The sequence below is a fragment of the Lagenorhynchus albirostris genome, chromosome 4 (assembly GCF_949774975.1).
Source record: "Lagenorhynchus albirostris chromosome 4, mLagAlb1.1, whole genome shotgun sequence".
Lineage (NCBI taxonomy): Eukaryota > Metazoa > Chordata > Mammalia > Artiodactyla > Delphinidae > Lagenorhynchus > Lagenorhynchus albirostris.
The window spans coordinates 104939082-104958214 of record NC_083098.1 but is presented as its reverse complement, the minus strand read 5'-3'; positions in this window follow the sequence as shown (position 1 = coordinate 104958214).

Genomic DNA, 19133 nt, shown 5'->3' with positions numbered 1-19133 from the left:
TTAACTCAATTCTGACACTATCTACCTGGAGATAGTGTCAGATGCCACAGGTTAAAGGCTCAGTCCCACAAGACTTCCCCCACCTCCCACTTTAGATGCCAATCACCAATTCAGGGTGTCCACTGTGCTTCTGACTATGAATTGGAAGTTCCCATGACCTCCTCCTTGGCTTAGGTTACTTTGCTTGAATGGCTCATAGGACTCAGGAAAAGAGTTTACCTACTATTCACCAGTTTATTATAAAAGGATATGATAAAGAATAAATGAGTGCCCAGATAGAAGAGATGTGTAGGGCAAGGTACAAGGGAAGAAGCATGAAGATTCCAAGCCACCTCAGGCACGCCACTCCCCCAGCACCTCCATGTGTTCACCAGCACAGAAGCTCTCTGAGCCCCATACTATTGGGATTTTTATGGAGGCTTCATCATGTAACTGCATGATCAGTTATTAACTCCATTTCCAGCCCCTCTTCCTCTCTGGAGAATGGTGAGGGGGGTGCTGAAAATGCCAAGCTTCTAATCATGCTTTGGTCTTTCTGGTGACTAGCCCTCATCCAGGAGCCCTCCAGGAGCCCACCCAGAGTTGCCTCATTAGAACAAAACACATTCCAGTCACTCAGGAAGTTCCAAGGGATTTAGGAGCTCAGTGTCAGGAAGCAGAGTTAAAAACCAAATACTAAAACAAAAGATGCTTCTAGTGGCCTTATCTCTTAGGAAATTAAAGAGTTTTAGGAGCTCTGTGCCAGGAACCGGGGCAGAGACCAATGTATATATATTTGATTATTTCACACTCACAATCAAAAGACAAGTAGGCAAAGGATGTGAACAGATAGAAAAAAAAAATATATATATATATATATATAAATGGGAATATAAAACATTTGAAAAGGTGTTCCACTTACTCATAAGAAGAGAAATGCAAATTAAAACTACCCAGAAATGTCATTGTTTACCCGCTAGATTAGCAAAGATCTAAAATTTGGATATTGTTGGAGTCACAGGAAAGCAGGATTTTTTTAGCTTTTTAAATTGTTTTTTTAAAATTGAAGTATAGTTGATTTACAATGTTGTGTTGGTATCTGGTGTACAGCAAAGTGAAGGTTCATATGTAAAGAACTTACTGTATATTCTTTTCCACTGTGGTTTATTACAGGGTATTGAATATAATTCCCTGTGCTGTACAGTAGGATCTTGTTTATTTATTTTATATATAATAGTTTGTATCTGCTAATCCCAGACTCCTAATTTATCCCTCCGCCACCCCCTTCCCTTTTTGGTAGCCGTAAGTTTTTTTCTATGTCTGTGAGTCTGAATCTGTTTCATAAATAAGTTCATTTGTGTCATATTTTAGATTCCATGTATAAGGGGTATCGTATGGTATTTGTCCTTCTCTTTCGGACTTACTTCACTGAGTATGATAATCTCTAGGTCCATCCATGTTGCTGAAAATGGCATTATTTAATCATTTTTATGGCTTAGTAATATTCCATTGTATATATATACCACATCTTCTTTACCCATTCATCTGTTGATGGACAATTAGGTTGCTTCCATGTCTTGCCTATTGTAAATAGTGCTGCTATGAACATTGGGGTGCATGTACCTTTTAGAATTCTAGTTTTCTCTTGTTATATGTCTAGGGGTGGTGTTGCTGGATCATATAGCAACTCTATTTTAGCTTTTTAAGGATATTCTATACAGTTTTCCATAGTGGCTGCACCAATTTACGTTTCCACCAACAGTGTAGGATGGTGCCTTTTTCTCCACACCCTCTCCAGCATTTGTTATTTGTTAACTTTTTAATGATGCCATTCGGACCGGAGTGAGGTGGTACCTCGTAGTTTTGATTTGTATTTTCTCTAATAATTAGCAATGTTGAGCATATTTTCATGTGCCTATTGGCCATCTGTATGTCTTCTTTGGAGAAATGTCTATTTGGGTCTTCTGCCCATTTTTTGATGGGGTGTTTTTGTTGTCGTTATTGAGTTGTATGAGCTAAAAGAAGGTATTTTTATATGTACCTGACAGCAGTGCAAATTTGCACTACTCCACAGAGGACAATTTGGAAGCATCTGTGAAGCTTATAAATGCAAGTATTCTTTGACTTGGCACTTCTGCTTCTAAGAATGTATCCAACATTTACACTCCCTTGCATGAGAAATAACGTATATACATGGTTATTCTTTGCATCATTGTCTGTAATTGTAGAAGATCAGACATCCTGAATGTTCATCAGGAGGGGGCTGTTAAATTTTTATTCATCTACACAATGAAGAACTTCGTCATGAGTATACGTAGGAAGATTGCTGAGATGTATTAATTGAAAAAACAGAAAGTATATAGTATACTACCTTTTGTGTAAAAAAGAGGATAAAATATATATGTTTGTATTGTATGTAGGTAGATAGGTATTTGCTTGTATATGAATGACGTATCTATGGGATGAAGAACTCACTCCATAAGTAATGAAAGGAAGAAAAGGATATATTATTCTATCGCCATGAACAGTGTGATATCATAGAGGAAAGCACAAAAGACCCGGAAGAAGAAATGACTCTTTCTGGAAGGTGGTAAAAGGAGAAGGTAAATCTTGATCCATGGATGGTGGTTCTCCAAGTCGTGATGCAAGAAAGGGACAATCCAGGAAGGGAAAAATATGCAAAGGCTTGAAAGAGGCTGATGTGACATTTGGGGCTGGGTAAGAAGTGCAATGTGGCCAGAGTTTCAGGTGTGCTGGAAGGAAATGGCAAGAGATGAGTCAGGTAAGACTGATTCTAAGTCAAGGGAGCAAGATGGGTGAAGATGCCGGGGTGGGAAGGAGATTGCGTGAATGACACCAGCTTTACCATGGTGGAACTTTTGCTCTGAACCATCAGAAATATAACTGAAGCAGAAAGAAAGATCTTTGCACAAACTGAGTTAATCTCATGACCCTAATCCTTTCTCGGAAGCCAGTGCACTCTCCACTGTGCTGACATTGTGATTACTAAAGCTTAGGTCAAACTGTGTCCACCACTGGCTTGAAACCCCTTGAGACTGCTCTCTGGCTCTTGTAATCAGGTCCCGATTCCTCAGTGTGGCACATAAGACCTTCTAGTCCAGGCCTCATCTCTCCCCAGCCCTATCTCTGACCCTGATCCTCTAGCTATCCTGTACCACTTGAGTCTAGCCCACCAGCCTATGCCATTCCATACCTCTCTGCTTTTCTCTGCTAAGGATGTCGCATCTCCTCTTCCTTCTTGCCTGCCCAACGTTTAATACATAACCCAGATGTCATATCTTTGGGGCAGCCTTTCTCAAAGACCCACTCTTCCCTCCCCCACCCCAGCATGACTTTGCCACCCTCCTCTATCCTCCTAAACTACACCATACATATCTCTGGGAGGACTGGAAATAGAATTCAATTTTGGTGCCAGAGAGAGCTTTCCCTCATTCTATCTGCTACTCCATGTCTTGGTGACTTTCAGCCAATTACTTAACTGTGCTATACCTGTTTTTCTCTTCTACACAATGCGGGTCATAATTTTATTTTGTATGATTGCCATGTAGATCAAATGGGATTATGCGTGTAAAGCATGGTTCACAATGTCTGATTCCAAGTAGGCACTCGATAAGAGTACCTCCTGCTGCACGTATTATTGTAGGCATTCTCTCTGATGTTGCCACCACTATAACATTTCTGTTTCCTCCATCAAAGGTACGTGTTCATGTGCTTTGTTCCTTTGCCTTTGCCCTTTGCCATAGAGGGACCATCTTGCATCACCTCTGTATCTCCTATGCTTAGAACAGTGTGTACCTCTGTTAGGCACCTGGAGATATTTATTGAAATCAACTAATTAACTATAAAACATATAAATGATTTTATACAATATATAATACCTAAACCTAGTCACAATATTGGCAGTGATAGCAACAGACATTTGTAAGCTTTTCAGTTTAACAGGGAACTTTGGCATATTTTTAAGCTCTATTCCTTACTTCATTCTTCATTATCAAAGAGCATCACTATTTACCAATGCTCCCACTTAAACAAAGAATGTATTACTTACTGGATTAGTTGAAATGTTCATAAGAAATGTACCTGTGCGCCATCCCTTTGATGAATTTGACCTATAATTTGATTATATAAGAAAACATCTCAGCAGGGGCTCCCTGAAGAAACAGGAAAGAGCACGGGAGATGAGGAAGAGAAATAGCTGATGGTAAGGAGCTCAGCAGGGTGCGGGAAGGAGGTGGTGTTGTTAATAAAAAAAAAAAAGGAGAAAGAAGATTTTTCATCTAAAATGAGAAAAGAGAGAAAAACAGCTGCATTTATACAAGATACTATGATTTCCTTCCATCTATGGGCGTAATGGGAAAAGAAATAACTTGAACATTGGTGTTAAAACTGGGTTGAATTGAAAAGAAACCCAGCTGGAGAAAATGGTGGACCCAAACTGAAATGTAAGGTACCCTTGAAATGGCATTAGAAATGTGAGGAAAATGGCCATACTTTAGGATGGGTTGATTGCTCTGTGACCCAGAGGAGCCTGGGGTATATATTCATTTAAACTTCACCGGTTTCCAGACTATTAGAGTTCACAGAGACCTTGGAAAGTAAGTGGAAGGTTGAACTGGTATTCTGTGCAACCTGTGGGAGAGGATGACAGCCCTTCTGCGCTAGCATTTCTCAATCCCAGTTATGCAGTTGGATCAGTATAAACCGAAGCCTCAATCTACCTTCACCACCACGCTGTCACTCAACCTATCTTTACTGGCTCAGCACGTGGTACCGCAATTCCTCATCTATCCAATACGGACGCCTAGGCATCCTCTCTCACTCCTCCTTTTCTCTCAACTTCCTTATCCAGTCCCTCAGCAAGTGCCGTCAATTTTGCCTCCTAAATATGTTCCTAATCTGGCTGCTTCTCTCCTCTACTCCTGTAAGCACTGCCTTGGCCTTAGAGCTTAGTTATACCTTACACTCTAAGCCTCTACACAAAACAAAACATAACAACCAAGACGATGCTCATCAGACCACCACATTGCTGGCTTCAAGATGACTGTCAGAGCTGACTATGCTGTTCCCCCTCCTTCTGCCTACACATCCCTGAAACTCCCCTTTAAAAACCCCTGTCCCCTGCACGGCAATCAAGAGTTGGTTCTCAGACAGGAGTGCACCCTCTTCCCCCATTGCCTGTCTCCAAAATAAAGCAAGCTTTCCTTTGCTAACGACACTTGTCTCTCGAGTATTGGCTTTTGAGTGGCGAGCAGCCGGACCTGGGTTCGGTAACACTCCCAGACCACTAGTCCGAGCCCCCAACATATGTTTACATCCTAATTAGTCTCTCTGCTTCCCCTCATGCCTTTTTCACACCAAGTCTCTTAACAGCAGCCAGAAGGAGCTCTTAAAATGGAAGTCGGATCTTCAGTGGCTTGAAAACCAAGCCACATTCCTCAGCCTGACTAGCCCTACATCATGTGGCTCACGCCTTCCACGCCATACCCTTCTCCTCTACTCTCTCACTCATCCAGCACACTCTGGCCGCTGGCCTTTGTTCAGGGTTTTCTATCCATCAGTGACCATCAGGGTCCCCAGCTTCCTCACCCAACCTCACTTCAGTCCCCAAAACCTTGAGGTCCATGTGCATACAATACCAAGATATCCAACATTGACCTCCTGAACCCCCTGGTCCCCCCACAGATGTGGCTACCTTTACCTGAAACACTGGTCTCTCCATCTCCATCCTCTCTTTGCTGGATTGGTAAAAAGACACAAATCTAGAGGCCCCATTTCCTCCCTACTTTTAGAGGCTTAGCAAGCAGCCGGCACAGTAGGTGTGCCTTCGTTTCTCCTGGGACACCTGCTGCTGCGGATCCAGTGCAGCTTTGTCCGTGCGATAATGATGCTGGGAGATTGTGTGCCCTGGACTACTTCTCCACATTTAAGTACCCCACCCCCGCCCCAAGAAGCCCATGTCATATACTGATAAGGCACAGCATTCGTGTGTGCTCAGTAACTGACTTCATCTCATTCTTGTCACTAGAACATAAGCTCCACGAGGGCAGGGAGCCCATCGGGTTCAATTATCTCCACCTTTTCCCCACTTCCTTTCATGTATAGTGTTCAAGAGGGTTGGCTCTGACACCAAACAGCCTGTGCAGAATCTTAGCACTAAAACTTAACAGATGGGTCAATTAGAAAAAGTTGTTCAAATCTCTGTGCCTCTTTTTATCCTCTGTAAAATGGGAAAAATGACAGGTTTGTGAGGATTAAACAAGGAAATACACATCAAGCACTTAGGACCGTGCCAGGCACTTAGAAATTTCCACTCAAGTTTGGATTGTCTTTTTTATGATAGATGCTCAATAAATGTGGGTTGAAAGAATGAGTGAGTGAACTGTGTAGGTGTCAGCTCAAACATTGCCTCTTCATTAAGGCCTTCACTGAAACCCCAGCTAAAGCAGGTTCTTTTCTATAAGGTCACATTATCACAATTTGTTCTTTTCTCTTTGTGTCTCACTCTCAGGGGTCTCTCTCCCCAACTAGATATGAACACTTCAAAGTGTTTTTTGCTTCATCGGAGCACATCTTACCCAGTGCTCAGCACATGGTGTTGCCCAAGTTTAAGTACTTAATGAAAGAAATGCGGCGCAAAGATGGAAAGGCCTTTGCAATGTGTCCAATTGGTTGGGTGTTCCAGTAATTCTTCCAGCAATGCAGGACATTGGAGGCCAAGGTTAGATATACTGGGATTGTATGTACATGGACCACAAGGTTTTGGGAATCCAAGAAATGTTGGGTAAGTGAGTTCTGGGTACTCAGATGCCAATGATTAATAGAACGGATAAATCTGAATGTCCATGCATCCACCCTTCAACTCAGAACAGTATCATATGTGGTAAATTCATGGTTTTTGGAGTCAGAACTGGTTACGAATCTTGGCTCTGCCACCTACTGGCCATGTCACCTAAGCAAATGCCTTAGTATTTTTGAGCCTCGGTCTCTCTGTCTAATGGGAATAATTACTATTCATCTCACAGGATTGCTGCAAGAATTAAACAGGAAAATGCATGTAATTTGTTTGGGATATATAGTATTGAATTCTTACATCTACCTCAGCTCCCGCGGGATCTCCACTAAACTGAAGAGAAAGGAATAAAAGAGAAAAAGGAAGAATGGGGAAGGGAGAAAAGAGCAAATGAGAACTAGCAACATGCTGTCAGAGCGTGTGGAGGAGGGGTAAGTGACACAACGGGGTAAACGAAGCAGTGCCTGGGAGCCTACAGGGAGGGATGATGATGGAAAGCAAGCGTGTGTTTACCGTACAGAATGCAAGAAAATTTGGGAACTTGGAAACAGCGTGAACGGCTAAAGGTCAGAGGAGAACATCAAGACTAAAAACACAAGAATTGATTGAAAGTCTGATACAGAACATAAGACCTCAGACACCCCTGACCCCCACCTCTTGCTGCCAGGAAACAGCCCCTCTTCCCTTCTCCATGGGACTGGAGGTTCAGATTCAGGCTTTGAGGATGCCAGTTGGAGCGGAGTGGAGGAGTGAGGCATCAGGTTGAAATAAAAGGCATTTAGTAAAAGTCTACAGACTGAGCAGTGAGACACTGCAAGCTGCTGCCAGTCCCTGCTCCCTGACTTGCTTCCAGATCTTCACCAGCCGGGAGTATTCCATCCTCTTCTCACTGCCACCAACACACATACAGATCACAAGATTCTTCTTTGGAGAAATGGAATTGCTTAAGGGAAAATGGCTACAGATATTGACACCCTGACCATGTAGTATCTCCGCAGTAGAAAACCCAGTTTGCCTCTAATCCACCTGGGTAAGGCTCACCAGCACAGAACTTCCACTCATGTCCTAGGGCCTCATTCTCAAATATCAAGTATCTCTCGATACTTGAAAAATCTGTGAAAGATGCTGACATGAAAGGCAGAGATAAAAACAGAGAAAAAGGATCCCCAGAAGAAAGAAAGGCAATAGAGACAACAAAAGAACATTTAGAAATTTCATCATTGGTATCTTTAGGAATATAAAGCAAGATATTGAATCCATGAAAAAGAACAGAATGACATAAAGGAGCAATAAGAAAAATAACTCTTTGATTTAAAAAAATATAATAATTGAAATAAAAATTTAAATAGGAAGACTGGTAGAAATGTCAAGAAAATCTTTCCAAAACTGGACCTAAAATCAAAGAAGTAAACATTAGGATAGAGAGATAAGAAAAATCAGAGACCCAATCTAGGGGATCTAATATCCAGCTAATGGGAATTCCAGAAAGAATAAAGAGAAGAAAAATTGGAAGGAAATTATCAAAGAAATAGTACAGAGAAATTTCTCAACTAGAAGGACATTGCTCTTTAGATTGGAGATGCCCCCACGTCCCCATCACAATGAATGAAAAGAGACCCACAGGAGACACATCATCAGGAAATTTCAGTCAGCTAGTGAGAATGAGAAGAATCAAAGTCTTTAGATGAAAAACAAGTCAATACAAATAAATTAAATTCAGAATGACTATTAGAAAATACAATAGTGACATAAGATGCGAGAAGACAGAGGAATGGCCTCAAAATTCTGAAAGAAAATTATTTCCAACAAATAATTCTCTACTGACGTATCTATCAGTCAAGTGGAAACTAAAGCCATTCTTGGACCAGAAAAGATTAAGAATATGTATTTCCTGTACGTCCATTCTTTTGAAGCTATTGGAAGATATATTTTAACAAGAAGGGGAGTAAACCAAGAAATAAGAAAATGGAGGGTCCAGGGAACAGACAACCCAACAGAGAGGCAGAGACAGGAAGCTCCAGGTCACAGCTGTAGCACAGTCCTAGAGAGTCATCCAGGCTGTGCCCAAGTTTCCAGCCACAGCTGAGGGAATGGGAAGCCAGGTAGAGCCCAGGAAACTTTAGGAGTTGAAGAAACAGAACTGGAAGTCCCAGGAAGCCCACACATTTAAGGTTCTCAGGGTAGAGTACCAAAGAGGAAAACGCTGCTCACAGAGAACTCTGGGGAGTTACAGAGGGTCTCCCTTGAGTACACAGTTGTGTAATGACCAATGCGTGCCTGCGAGGAAACTCTTCAAGACCAGGGAAAGAACCACCCAAAAGGATTAGAGGGAAGTGGCCAGAACTTGCGCAGAGATGGGAAAGGTTCCTGTTCCCATAAGACAACTCGGAAAGCCTCATAATTCACAAGGCATTTGTGAATAACAGTTTTGCCTCAATGGTGGGGAAGAACTCATCCTATTTGTCACCCAATCAAAAACTATCAGGTATGCAAAGAAGTAAAAAAACATGACCCATAATTAGGAGAGACATCAATCAATTGAAACTCATCCAGAAATAGTAACACAGATGTTGGGATTAATATACAAAACATTAAAAGTTATTACATCTGTAGAGCATTTATTTAAGCAGCCAGAGAAAACACTGAACATGGTAAGTAGAGCCATAGAAGATATTTTTTAAAGACCCAAATCAAAATTCTAGAGATGGAAATTATAATGTCTGAGACGAAAAACACACTGGGTGGGACTAACAGCAGATTAGATATTGGACCAAACGTACTCAAGATTACCTTGATTATATAATAGCTACAAGATAATTTTAAAATCCTGGAGGAAGCAGTTCTCCTATCTTCATTCTCATTTATAATCAACAGTGGACTTTCCTATTGACAGTACCTGTGAGTTGATTGAAAAATAATTTGGCATTGATGTTAAAAAGCCTGGCACGTCCTTCATCAAAATAGACTCTTTTCAGGCCATAGGGATAAATGCTTCCTGTTTGACGATACTAAGTGGTTGGCTCATTAGCTTATCATGAATAAATCCCCTTTTCCCAATATATGCATGTCATGTTTTTAACCTTTTGTGTTACAGACAAGGGAGTCCTAGTGGGAAGGGCTCAGGATTTGGAAGCCTGATTTTCAATAATATTCACCAAATATTTGTTGAATGTGTCTTGTGTTCCAGGCATGGTGTGAGGCACTGGGAACCCATTGGTGAATAAAACCTGGCACCCATCTCATGATGTGCAAAATCTAATGGCAGGAGACAGACCAAAAACCTTGCTATTCTGACTCAGTGTGCTAATGCTATGATGGGAAAGTAGAAGTGATGATGGGAGCATATATGAAGGAATCTAATCAGATTGGGAAGCCAGAGAAGACATGCTGGAGGAAATGAAGTCTCCTCTGCGATATGAAAGATGAACAGGGGTTCATCCAGTGAAGAGCTGGAGGAAGATGATTCCTGGGACAGGGACTGGCATAGGCTCAGAGTCAAGAAAAGACAGGCATCTCTGGGAAACTACAAGAAACTCAATGTGGTTAGAAAGTTGGAGGACTGGATTTGGTGAAAGATAAGCCTGGGTAGGTTTGGTGTAGATACTGTCCTGAGGGAAAAGGAAGGATGGAAGGAATTTAGCATGGGATCACATTTATTTTTTAAAATGTTGACTCAGGATATAGTGGCAGACTTGAAGAGAGGGCAAGGAGAAGCCCTCTGCCTGTGTGTAGATCACCTCCCGTCTCACCTCCTCAGGCACCTTGCTCTATGCCTCCTTTCATTATCTCCTCCCTCTGCAGCCAGCCTCCCTTTTCCTCTATCTCCCTCTCATCAGCACCTAAATATCCCCCAGCTTCCGCCATCTTAGAAAACGCGCCCTGATACTTTCTGGTTGCCATCACTCTCTCTCTCCATTATATTCAATAGTTTGCCTAACAACCTGGCCACCTTCTCCCTCACCACTTCTGACTTCCCCATTGACCCCTCAGCCTCTCAGGTCACCAGTGTCTTTTGTGGGCTAAACCCAATGGATTTTTTTTTAAGCCTTTGTATTACTTTTCATACTTCAGCAGCACTTAACATGGTTGAAACTTCTGGACACTTTCTTGAAATACTTTTCTCCCTTTGCTGTTCCTTCTAGTTCCTCTGGCTCACTCCTCTTCCTTTGCTAAAACATTAAAAAAAATTACCCAGCGATTTGTGTTCAGGCCATATTCTTCACTATTTAAAGGATTTTAAAAAATATTTGACTTTCTACTATTCACACAATGAAAACATAAATATATCTGTTTAAAACCATTCATCATATACAGATGAAGCCAAAGCTCCCCTTAAATACTATCCTTGGTCCCTCTCTATACTGCAGAGGTGACTGGGGTCATCCTTTGGTGGGATTCATCTGTGATTATATTTTCTCAACCTTTACATACACACCTATGTACCCAAAGAAAATTTCTACTTTGATATGTTTGGATTATGCTAGTAAATATGGATTTATTTCATTATTTCATTTATGCTTTTTAAGACTGCAGCTTAAACCAGACTTTTCCTTGATATTTATCTGCAATCTTGAGGCCCTTCCCTCACCCCAGAGGTCACCACTGTTTTGGCTTTGTAGGAATGGTTCTAGACTTTTACTTATAAATCCACAAGCATACAGTTTGGTTTTATGGAGTTCTAAAAAATCTTAAGTAAACATACTTTTGCGGCTTGTTTTTATAAATTGACAATATGTCTAGAAAATCTTTCTTTGTTAGTACTAGTGAGTCAACCCCATTCTCTTAACATAAAAATTGCCACAAACATAGTGGTTTAACCCAACACACGTTTATTATCTTACAGTTCTACATGTCAGAAGTCCAGAATGGGTTTTACTGGGCTAAAATCAAGGCATTGGCAGGGCTGCATTCCTTCTGGAGACTACAGGTGAGAATCTGTTTCCTTACCTTTTCCAGCTCCTAAAGGCTGCCTGCACTCCTTGGCCTGTGGCCCCTTCCTCCGTCTTCAAAGCCATCCGTGTGGTATCTTCAAATCTCTCACCGACTCTAATGATTCTGCTTCTCTCGTTCACTTATAAGGACCCTTGTGATTACACTGGGTCCACCTCCACAATCCAGGATAATCTCCCATTTTAAGATCCTTCATTCCATCATCTGCAAAGTCCTTTTCCATGTGAGGCAATATATTCACAGGTTCCACGGACTAGGGTGTTGACGTCTCCGGGGGTCATCCTGCTGCCTAACACAAACCTCATGTAGTTTGCCGCTGTTTTATTCTTCTATCTTTATACACTTTTCCTGGTGACCTTCCTCATTCTCGTGGATGATGGCACATTTCCATCGGCAACACCAGCTGCAGCTATTGGGTAACTAGACATCTCCCATTTGACATTTCACAGGCCCTGGAACCCAAGCTGTTTCTCACCTTTAGGTTTGTGTACCCTTTGCTATCTTGGCTTGAACACTCTTGTCCCTTGTTTCTTCAAGTAACACTATCTTCTTTGTCCGTCAAGATTCAGGCATGTGTACCCTTCTCCAGGAAGCGTTTTTGGGATTAGTGTTCATGTATTTTAGAACTACGACTCTTGCAATATTCCTTCTGTATTGTAAATGCCTGTGTTGATGTGTCAACTTTCTGGGCTTAATTACTTTTTGTAACCCCAGTGTTCGGACTGAGTTTGGTCAATAAATGCTTATTGAATTTATAAAGTCAATAAATGTTTGTTGAATATATAAGGTCAGAAAGAGCAGTCTTGATGGCCAGCGTTTATTTTGAATCTGCCCTCAAAGATGCAGCTGCCTGTAAGTTTCCAACCCCGGAATGTCTGACATTTCCCCACTGAAGTGGTTTAGGAAGAGGGGTTGCACGTTTGACTTCATGCCAGTTTTTTGGGATGCAGGCTTGATTCTGCAGTCCCCTCTTTCTAAAGTTAAGGAGAGAATACTAAAGGGACTTGCAGCACCTGGGCCTAGGGTTAGCGAGGAGCAGCTCACCTCTCATTTTGCAAGGGAAAGGAGAAGAGGAGGATACCAGGACCTTAGCGAGCATAGCTACAAGGAGAAAGGCATTGGACAGGAGATGAGTGTCTGCACTATTCCTTGTTGGCTTGCCTATCCCTGCTCATCTCTTTGCAAATATCCCTTTTGTTATCCTCTCTGTAACTTACCCAGCTTGAATATGCTCTCTGCTTCCTGCCAATACGGACAGTGGTCACATCTTATCTGTAATCAGTTCCCCAATATTTAGAATCAAACCTGCACCCCAGAACTCCATTTATGTTTATGGAATTAGTATTAAATATCCTATGATAAAATATTACAAAAGTTGTTCACTTCTGTAATGTCATGGGGTAATCATGGCATGTTATAACTGGACCTGATCATAGATATTTTCCAGCCCTGACCCATCATTTTATTTAAGGTGAAATTTCGTGTGGGTTGTGTCAACGCTGAGAGTGTGAGATAGTGAGTTGAAGACTTTGGAGTCACACAGGCTTAGGTTTGGATCCTAGAGCCACAATTAGTGGCTTGGCGACTTGGGCATACTCAGTTTTGTCAATTGCAAAAAAGAAGACAATATTAATCACTGAGTTGTTGAGAAGATTAGATGAGTTAATGTATCTGAATTCCCTGGCATTGAGTGTGTCACTTAGCACTTGCTGACAGCCATTATTACAAACTCAGATGTCCTGATTTCTGGTCCACGATGTGTGTTTTACTCCACCATTTGACCAGACAAACTGAGGTGAACGGGAGATAGTTCAGTAGATAGAAAGGACTTGATGTGGCCTGGCTCCTGCTGTGAACTTCCTCACTGTTAGACTCTGTTAAGAGGTAAGGAGCTTTTGCAGTTGGTTCTCAGCCTTGTTCTTTGCCAGACTCCGATTTGACATTTGTGGCTTTTCTACTTTCATCCTTGTCTTTACGTTTGTTTTGGTAACGCTGAAATTCTTTAGTCAAACCCTTCTCACAGAGGACAGAAAAAGAGGGGAAAGAATGTAGTTCAAGGGAGCTTGATACCTTTTCCCTGAACCTTCTTTCCTAATCCCAGGTCTCTTGGGAAGGTCCTTACCAGGGTGGGCTCTCCATGATTCAAACATCCTATTTAGCCAAGCCTCTAGCAAGCTCTTACTTTGAAGGATAGAGTTTGTTGGTCTGCAAACCTAATGCAGCAAAGCTCTTGATATAGCAAACATTTCCTGAAGTCCTATTTCCTTCCCAAGTATTTCGGAGCTTGCAAACTCAGATATAATGAATGGAGCCATTAGAGGGAACAATCACTCAACACCATAAGTTATTTTAATGGGCCCATCACTTAAAACTAAACTTCCACCATCTGTTCTACCCTTTAACTGCAAATGCAAAAAGAACACTATTCCCAATGGCATCATAAAAAGTTAGATATAAGTGATTTAAATGCATGTTTTGGTTCTGTATTCAGTGCAATATAGATCTGAAGGAAGGCTCATACTGGATGTATTTTTTCATGGCAAAATCAAAATTCAGAATAGGAGAGTTTCTTTGTTCACAAAAAAGTGGCTTTTTAGTTAACATGGAATATGTTCTACCATGTTATTCCTTCCTTCCTTCCTTCCTTCATTTATTTGGACTTTTTTTCCACAAGTATTTATGGAATGCCAACTTGTGCCTGGCAATGTACTAGACGATGGGGTATAGAAGTTAAAAGTGATAATTAGAAAGATCACTGGCACTTCCAAAGGAAAATAAAACAGAGCATTTCATATAAATAAACATAACAGTCATGTAAAAGCCTAAACATAAATTTTGTGTTCTGCTTCAGAATGGTAATGTGATGGGGTGGGAAGAAGTTTGCAATGAGCCAGATCTTGGTTTTAAATTCCCAACTCCTCCATAATGTGACCTCTCTGAGTCTGTTTCCCTATCTGACATTTATTTCATATCTGACTCTATTTCCTCATCCGGAAAATGGGAACAATATCTTCCTCATGGGTCTGCTGTGATTGAACGAGTTATGTACACACAGCTGCTCCCCTCACCTGGGTGTGGCTCGTAATGGGCACTCTGTGTTAATTCTCCTTTTAATTTCCAACTTATTTTTTTATAGATTTTGGAAAATTACTTTTCGGGCATAAAATGATAGACTCATAGAACACTAGAATAGGAAATGGTCTAAGATGTATTCAGCTTCTTTACATTCAGTGTTCCTTATTTTACAGACAATCTAATTTCATCCCAGAGAGCATTAGTAACTAGCTCAGCATCTCGCAGTTTGCAGCGCTCTCTAGAACATTCTGATTGTGATTCTGATTTTATTATTCCATCAATAAAAAAATGAGCATGTACTCCCCATATATACATATATTTAATTTTGTATATTGAACATGTATATTTGATATACATGAACTACTATATTGACATATTTTACACATTATGAAAAAAATATATAATAGAAATAAAGAATGAGGTAATGATGAAGTAAATAATATTTGCTGTTGCATTAGTTGTGATGACTTTATACTATGTTGACGGCATGCATACTAGCCTCTTGGGGCACATTATATACTTAGATGAAGTTCATTATTAATATGAATTTTTAATTCCACAGTTCATCTTTTTTTAAATTTTGAGGGTTTTTGACTGACTTCATTATTTCTATCTTGTGATGGGGTTGAGTATCAGGAGGAAAAGCAACAACTCTGCTGTTTTTCTCTTGTACTCATACTGTGCTCAATCTGCAGTGTCTCTGCAGGAATATTTTTAACCATTTCTCCATTTTGTGATGATTAGTTTGGTTAAAACTAGACCATAAAGTGCCCAAATCCACTTATCCAGGTACAGGGTAATATGCTGACAGTGAATGGATGTGCAAGGAAGCTACTGCTGTCTCTCACCCATCATGGAACTTGTCCACGAGGGTCCTCTCTGTGGCACGTGACTCTCTGACATAAGAGCCAAAGGAGGGTGAGAGTGTCAACCTGTGTATCAAATACCAGCAAAATTTTTCTTATCTTTTTCAAAAGATAAACAATTAAGTGCCCTAATATTTTCTTCCTTTTCCCCAAATGGTGAGCTTGCTCATTTCACTTTGGAGGCAATTGAATTCATGGAACAGGAAGGACTAGAGGCTGAGTCTACTGATGTCCCAATGATTTTTTTTTGCAAATAACAAAATTTTTATTTTATTGTAGTATAACATATGTTCATAAAATTGTACATGCCACAGGAGTGCACTTTCCTGAATTTTCCCACAATGAACCCACCTGACCACTACGAAGATCAAGAACTAGAAAATTCCTGGCACCCCAGTGTGCTCTTGGCCTTACTCCTGCCCCCAAATAACTCCTATTTTGACTTCTAACTCCACAAATTAATTTTGTTGTAAATTTTGTGTAAAGAGAATGATACAATATGAATTAATTTAGGCCTGAATTTCTTTTGTTTAACATTATCTTTGTGAGATTTGTCTGTGTTGGTTGGTGTACGGATAGCTCATTCATCTTCTTTACTATGCAGTCTTCACTGCATACGTATACTACCATTTGCTTACCATTCTGCATTGATGTATAGTTGAGTTGTTTCCAGTGTTTGTCTATTTTGAATGATGTTCCCATGAGCACTCTTTTTGTTTTTAATGTATAGATTTTTTTAAAATTAATTAATTAATTACTTTATTTTTGGCTGCGTTGGGTCTTCGCTGCTGCACGTGGGCTTTCTCTAGTTGCAGCAAGTGGGGGCTACTCTTTGCTGTGGTGCACAGGCTTCTCATTGTGGTGGCTTCTCTTGTTGCAGAGCACTGGCTCTAGGCGTGCAGGTTTCAGTAATGGTGGTGCATGGGCTCAGTAGTTGTGCCTTGCGGGCTCTAGAGTGCAGGCTCAGTAGTTGTGGTGCACGGGCTTAGTTGCTCTGCAGCATGTGGGATCTTCCTGGATAAGAGCTCAAGCCCATGTCCCATTGGCAGGCATATTCCCAACCACTGCGCCCCCAGGGAAGTCCCCATGTGAGCACTCATACATTTGGTGTGTTTATGCTTGTATTTCTGTTGGATATAAATTTAGGAGGTACATACAGCAGTAGGATTGCTGAGTCATAGAGTAGACATACTGAGCTTTAGTAGGTAGAGCATATATATATTAATCAACTATTATTTCAATAATGCTCTGTAATTAACCACATCAAGATTAACAACATACAACAATAAGAAGTTCTCTCTCACACATCTGTGTGTTGGCTGGGGTACTGCTGTTCTAAGCTGGACTCAGCTGGACTTGGCTTCAAGCCAGACACTGGGTTCAGATCTATTCCATGTGTCTCCCATCCTTCTTGGACCAGAGGCTCCTCAAGGCACATTCTTCTTAAGGCTCAACCAAGCTTCTTCTCAAGGCTAGAACCAAGACGGTATGCCTAACTGCAAAAGCACATTTCAAGTCTCTGCTCACATAATGTCCATCACAACCCAATGGTTAATACAAGTCACATGGTCAACCCAAGGGATGGGGGAAATTCACTCCACCCGTAATGAGGTCTTTGTTAGTGTGTGGATATATAATTCTATTATACAGAAATGAAGAATTCGAACCCATAATTCAATTGACCATATAATCTTCCAAAGAGTACCAATCCAATGTACACTGCAAGCAATGTTTTTTTAAAGTTCCCATTACTCCACATCCTCAACATTTGGTATATTTTCACTTTTTAATGATAGTCATTCAATGTCATGGTTTTAATTTATATCTCTCTAGTGATTAGTGAGGTTGAGTACCTTTTCAAGTACTTTTTCTAAAGGGCTTGCTCAAGTTATTTACCCATTAAAAAGATTAGGCAGCAAGTCTTTTTCTTATTGATTCATAAGATATGTTCTGAAATTAGTCTTTTCTTGGTTATCTTTTTCTGCGTGTCTTGTCTTTTCACTCTTTTAATTGTGTCTTTGGATGAACAAATATTTTTAATTTGAATACAGTCCAATTTATCAATCTTTCCCTTTATTATTAATGTCTTGTATGTCCCACCTAAGAAACCTTTGCCGACCCTTGGTTCATGAAGATATTCTCCTGTGTTTTCTTTTAAAAGCTTTATTGTTCTCCCTTTCATATTTAGATCTACCATCTATCTGGAATTGATTTTTATGTATTTTGTGATGTAATGGTACAGATTCATATGGATATCTAATTGAACCATACTGTTTATTGAAAGTCCATTTTTCGCTTTGCCTTGTCCTTCTCATATTAAGTGCCCATTATATGTTGTGCATCCCTGGACTCTCTATTCCGTTCCACAGGCCTATTTGTCTGTCTAATGTCAATACTATGCTCTCTTAATTACTATAGCTTCTTAATACATCTTCATATCTGACACCATAAATCTTCTAGCTTTGTTCTTCAAGATGGTCTTGACTTTTCTTGACCTTATGTTTCTGTTAAAAATGTTTAAAACAACTTGTCAATTTTTATAGCAATCCTCCTGGGATATTGATTAAAATTATGATTAACTTGTGGAGAATCAATCATTACATTTTTCAATCTATGAACATGATATATTCCACCATTTTTTTAGGTCTTTAAAGTGCTTTAACCAATAGATCTTTTGCAAGATGGATTAGCTGGAAATTTCCTAAATTATCAAGTTCTGGTTCCTTTTTGCTTAACAGTTCCTCAAATTATCTGTTTCCTCTACTATTCCTTGTAGTATAGAAGCAAGAAGAAACTAGATCTTACCACTTTGGTTGAAATCTCCTCAGCTAAATATCCAAGTCCTTTGTTTGCAAGTTTTTCTTTATACATAATTGCAAGACACAATTCAGCCGCCCTTTCTGCCACTATATAAAATGGATTCCCTTTCTTCTGGTTTCCAATCATTGATTCCTCATATCCATCTGTCCCTCAGTGGCAGTGTCTTTGACATCATATTTCTACCAACAGTCTGTTCATGACGATTTAGGTATTCTCTGATGTAATATACATTTTCTCTATCATGATCCTTACTTCCTTTTAAGACCTCAGTAAAAGAGTCATCAACATCAATATTTCTACTAACTATTTTCAAGGCAATTTAGACTTTCTCTATTACACTCATCAAAATTTTCCAGCCTCTGTCTTCCTTATTCTAAAGCCACTCTCACATTTAAAAATTTTTGCTTCAAGGGCACCCCATTTCCAGGTACCAAAATTTCTTTTATCACATCTTTTTTTTTTTTTTTCGCAGTATGCGGGCCTCTCACTGTTGTGGCCTCTCCCGTTGCGGAGCACACGCTCCAGATGCGCAGGCTCAGTGGTCATGGCTTATGGGCCCAGATGCTCCGCAGCATGTGTGAACTTCCCAGACCGGGGCATGAACCCGTGTCCCCTGCATCAGCAGGCGGACT